Source organism: Galeopterus variegatus, unplaced genomic scaffold (assembly GCF_000696425.1).
Source record: "Galeopterus variegatus unplaced genomic scaffold, G_variegatus-3.0.2 Scaffold10598, whole genome shotgun sequence".
NCBI lineage: Eukaryota > Metazoa > Chordata > Mammalia > Dermoptera > Cynocephalidae > Galeopterus > Galeopterus variegatus.
The window spans coordinates 23,992-29,356 of record NW_007736709.1 but is presented as its reverse complement, the minus strand read 5'-3'; the positions used below and the strand labels follow the sequence as shown (position 1 = coordinate 29,356).

Here is a 5,365-nt window from a genome sequence, read left to right as displayed (position 1 = left end):
AGGAGCAGCCAGGATTGAGAAAACCAAGGTAAGTGTTAGATAGAGGGAAATAAAGGAGGCACAGGAAACAAGGAAGATAGCCATATTTCTAGTGTGAGCACGACAGACCTAGCATGACAGGGCATTAACAACCCCAGATCTCCCACCCCAGACAGGCAGCAAGCATCCTCATCCCTGCACACCTTGCCTATGAAGTCACATTTAGAATGGACGTCAAAGACAGCCTTGTGAAGGGAACTGAAAGCATTGAGAGAAGAAAATAACACAAAGACACCCATGTTAAAAAGCTACCAGTTATCTGGTATTTCTTTTTGCAGTTAGAGGTGGCCCAGTAACAGTTTTCTGCCCTCAAGGGATGGAAGAGACTCTGGCTCTTTCTCACGAGAGACAGGGAGGAATAATGAGGACACACAGGGGATGCTGAGGGCAGAAACAGGGCATTAGACTGCAACTGGCTCATGAAGGAAAGCAGCACATCTTAGTATTCTTGTCCAGATTCTCTGTGGTTAGCTTTACTTAAGAGGAAGAAATCGGTTTTTATAAACTAACTTTCCACATACTTATACCTTGTTTTCATTTCCCTTAAAGAAAAATGTTCTCTCTGAAAAATTCTAGGTTTAACTCAAATGAATTAAATGAAATAGTGGTTTGCCCCAGCACAGGCAGGGACAGCCAAAAGGATGTGAGCCAAGCAGAGGTAGCCCCACACAGGGAAGGAGCCAGGAGGGGATCAAGCTTTGGGCTACTCTTGTTTCAGGCACAAGCTGCCTTCTCTTAAGTCACTGCCCTATTGGCAGGGGCCCCAGAAGCACAGTTAGGAAAAGCTCTGCCTCTTCCCTAAACTTCAAACTCAACTGTTTAACTCAAATGCTAACAAATGGGATCCCCAATCACCCAGGAAAGCAACCTGTCCCACCTAGCACCCCCACTCTGTTAAGGGGGTGGGGAGATGTCTAAAAAGCACAAGAAGTATGAGAAGAGATGTTAGGTGCAGAGGCTGGCATTGTTGGGTAAGAGAGTGGACCCCCAAATGAGATTCTGAATGTGAAAACAGCAACCACAAAAAAAGTGCAGCACAATAGTAAAGGAAGATATAATATCAGCTGCCACTCCTAGGGCAAAGCAAAGACAGATGAGAAGTCAGTTCAGGAAAAGCCAAGACCCTGAACTCACACAAACTCTTTTTTTCAAACATGTTTGTATTCACCCTGGGTAAGAACACACATAACTTGATGTTTCTGATCAAAAGACAGCATGGTAAATTGCAGGAACATTCAAAACAGTCTGTGCAAAGAATGAATCCTAATGTAAATTATGTACTTTAGTGAACAATAACATATCAACATTGGCTTATCAATTGTAACAAATGTGCCACACTAACACAAGACGTCAATAATAGGGGACACGGGAAGATGGATGACGGAGTACATGGGAACTCTGTACTTCTGCTCACTTTTCTGTAAACCTAAAAGAACTCTAAAAAATGAAGTCTATTAATTTAAAAAACTGGATGTATAGAAAAACAATAATTTAAAAATTATACAATGACTTCTGGCTGGTATACAATGCAATCACAGGTCACAAAATTTTACACCCACCCTGTATGTATTAATAATAATCACAACTATGAAATAAACACATAAAAGACCAGAAGGAAATGCACCAAAACATAACTCTAATAACCATTTTGCATAGAGGAGGGTGGGGCAAAGGGACTAAATTGGATTATCTTATTTTTGCATCATCTTTTCAAACAAGAAATATACTTTTATGATAGGAAAGAAATAAAAGTATCACTTTTGGGCCTTTAAGCTAAGATCAAGTGACAAAATAAAAGTAATTTTTAAAACAAGAAAATAAATGACACTGTTTTGGACACTATTCTCTATTCAGGTTGGGTAATCTTTACTTAGCACACTGTTTATTTGTGGAAGTATTATTTTTCTGCTCAAGGATATTTTTGATTGTGTATAATAGAATCCTGAGCCTAACTTATATCCAGAATGAAAGTAAAGATGTCAAAAAAGCCCGTCTCTTGGCTGACGAGAAAGCTGCAGCCAACCCAGGGGTTTCTTGGATTATCTACTCCTCTCCTACCCACCCCATCCCCAACTCCCCTTGCAATCACTGATTCAGAGAAAACACTGCAGCTTAGCAGTCCCAAACCCAGCAGCACACCATAAGCACTTTAAATGATTAACCCCAGAAGGCAGACACTCCAAAGACGAAGCGCACTGAGGATGGGGAGAGGGGAGATTGGGAAATCCAGGCTATCCGGGATCTGCCTTACTCTTCCCTCCTCAGGAGCCTGGCCCCCACCTAGTGTCAGGTCAGTGTGGCCAGTGTAGCACTAGTCACAGCACTCGCACTTGCTCATCTAACTCCTGGTAGAAATTCAGAGACCCACAGCCTGATCGAGTGAAGGAACAGGAACCCTTGCCCTGAGAAAGAGATGCTGCCGCTGCTCTTTGGACCAGGAATGTTGACCTATTGCTGATATATTCCCCCTCAGATAAATCTGGTAAGGGGAGGGAGGAGAAGCAGCAAACAGGTATTTTTAGCTTAGATTTTCCATTTTCTTTCTAGTTGCTCATTTAAAAAGTCAAGTAACCTCAGCAGAGAATAGAGTGTTCATAGCTTGAGTTTATATTACATCAGCACAGAGTTTTAATCCATTTAAAATGACCTATTCTGGGGACCGGACCCTCTGCCCACAACCAGGCACACCACCAGCACCACAGGGCCCACCCAGGATCCTGACGCATGGAGTCAGGGACCAGACCCACCTCCCACAACCAGGCACACTGCCATTGCCACCACCAACTAGGTAAGGAGCATGCCAAAAACATCAACCAGGCACACTGCCAGCATCAAGGGGCCCACCTGGAATCCCACAGGACCCACTCCCACAACCAGGCACACTGCCATTGCCACCACCAACTAGGTAAGGAGCATGCCAAAAACATCACCTCTGTGTGGGTGGCCCACCATAGCTGCCACGAAAGTGGCTAGATGCCACAACCACCATGCAGATGGTCTGCCAGCCACTGGAGTGCATTGACACAAGGAGAGTCACCAGCAGGGACCAAAGAAAAGAAGAGAATGCGTCTCTCCACAAAGCCCATTCCGGAGTGACAGAAGAAGCATCTGCTCTACAAAACTATTGGGGGACCTGAACATACCTCTCAGCATTGGACAGACCATCTAGGCAACAAATCAACAGAGTAACCATTACTCTTTCAGAAGGAGAGAAGAAATCTCAGGTAATTAGAGAAGGGAGGTAGAAGGGGTTGGGGAGAGACTGGACAAGGGGCATAAAGAATAGTATGATTTGTAACAATACATATGCTAATAATATTGATTTGATCAACATATGTCAATGTTGAACCCCAAAATATGTATAATCAATTATGATTCAAAAAAAATAAATTAATTAACTAATAAGTAAAAAGTAAAATGACCCATTCATTAAAGTCCTTAAAATGTCCTACTTTAAAAACGAGGGAAAAAAATTGCCCATTCACTGGAAAATACAGAAAAGTCACTATCCCAGGAATACAGCAGAGATGTGTCACAGCCCCCAAGGAGCTCACATTTCAACAAGAAAGTACTGACCTGCTTATCAGACGTTTATTTATCGTATTACAATACAATAGGTAATTAGACAGTGGCCTCATCTGAGCTTTAGACAAAACAGGTCATATTTACCTCTGCCCAGACTTTCCATGCTTCTCTTGCTTTCTTTATAGTTTCTTCATAGTCTGCCACACTTGCCTAAATTAAGAATTAGAGAGAGAGAAGGAAAGGGAAGTGATGATGATCTTCTAGAACACATGCATATTTTTTAGAAAAGAACTGAAAAATCTGAGTACCCCTAAGATTTATGGTTGAGAATGATTTCCACAGTCTACACTTCCAAAAACTGGCCAGAACACAGAAAGACAGTTTGGAATGCAGCTGTTCTTTAAAACCTTGCTTTTCAAAGTCCCTTCTGGGAACACCACCTGAGATACTTTAGAAATGCAGAAGTTTGGGCTCTAATCCAGACTTAAGGATTCTAACAAAATCATTCTAACAAAATCCTTAGGTAATTCAGAAGCATTGCCTTAAATGGTCCCCCCTCCCTAGTCCACTTTGCGGTCCACCTTTTCTAGGGCACACACACCCACCCAAAGAGAGGACAGCTTCTCCCAGACATTCTTAAATGTCAAATGAAAAAGAAATGCATTATCATTTGCATTTGTGATTTTGTTTCTTGCTCTACCTCTAAAGAAAGCTTGCACAAATTGCCTGTGAGCAGTTTGAATTTTAAAAATAACACTTACCTGTCGGACTCTTGCTATTGGCTCATTGTTAGCAGGACAATAGGTCGTAATAACCTTAAAACAAAAAGATGACCATCACACATAAAAAACATAATCCCTTCCGAATTGATAGAACAGACCAAATTGGGGGGAGAAGAAAAGAAGAGAAAAAGAAAAAAAGACTGAGATATAATATCCAAACTCAGAACCTCTAGGTTAACTTCTGCTACAAATTGCTTTACAGAAGTTAAGTCTTGGGGCCGGCCCGTGGCTCACTCGGGAGAGTGCGGTGCTGATAACACCAAGGCCCCGGGTTCGGATCCAATATAGGGATGGCCGGTTCGCTCACTGGCTGAGCGTGGTGCTGACAACACCAAGTCAAGGGTTAAGATCCCCTTACCGGTCATCTTTTTAAAAAAATAAAAAATAAAAAAATAAATAAAAAAAAGAAGTCAAGTCTTTCATTTTCGGCCTAAACACTAGGAACCACCTTTCCACAAAACCCACCCTTGGCATCATAATATTGGGCATATAAACAAAAGCCTTAACATGAACAGTTATTTCGCCTATTTTTCCATTAGTGACAGTCTGGCGACTTATGAGTTTTACTTAGTCCTTCTCTCCCTTTCTCTGCCCACCCTCTGGTCAGAAGACGAAACGACCAAGGCCGGACAACTACGGGAAAGGCCTGTGTCCACACAAACTGGAGAGGTCTCAAGTCAATTACAAAAGGAAAAGCAAGATGCAGCTAAAAAGGCCTTCAGGAGAGGTATTTTATTGACGAACTTAATGATCAGATGCCACAAGAAAAACAATGAAGCTACCAGTTACACGGGGGTTGGGAAACAGCCACCTGCATTACCTACAGCCACAGATAACCAAAACGAAGATGTTTTTCCTCTAACAAAGCAGGTTTATCATAAAACATTCAACAAAGTTTGTTGAATGTTACATAAAATTTTCCTATAAAAACCATTCTTTTGGGCCGGCCCGTGGCTCACTCGGGAGAGTGCGGTGCTGATAACACCAAGGCCACGGATTCAGATCCCATATAGGGATGG

At 42.2% G+C, this 5,365-nt stretch overlaps 1 protein-coding gene across 1 annotated transcript in view; it reads right to left on the bottom strand.

Annotated features, from left to right (window-relative positions):
- ALDH7A1 (aldehyde dehydrogenase 7 family, member A1) overlaps positions 1 to 3,768 on the bottom strand; it is a 34,922-nt gene extending 31,154 nt beyond the window's left edge. Inside the window, exon 1 of the mRNA XM_008594342.1 lies at positions 3,709 to 3,768. The gene's annotated coding sequence lies outside the window, so the exon portion shown is untranslated. The remainder of the gene's footprint in view (positions 1 to 3,708) is intronic.
- Between the last annotated feature and the right edge of the window lie 1,597 nt (positions 3,769 to 5,365).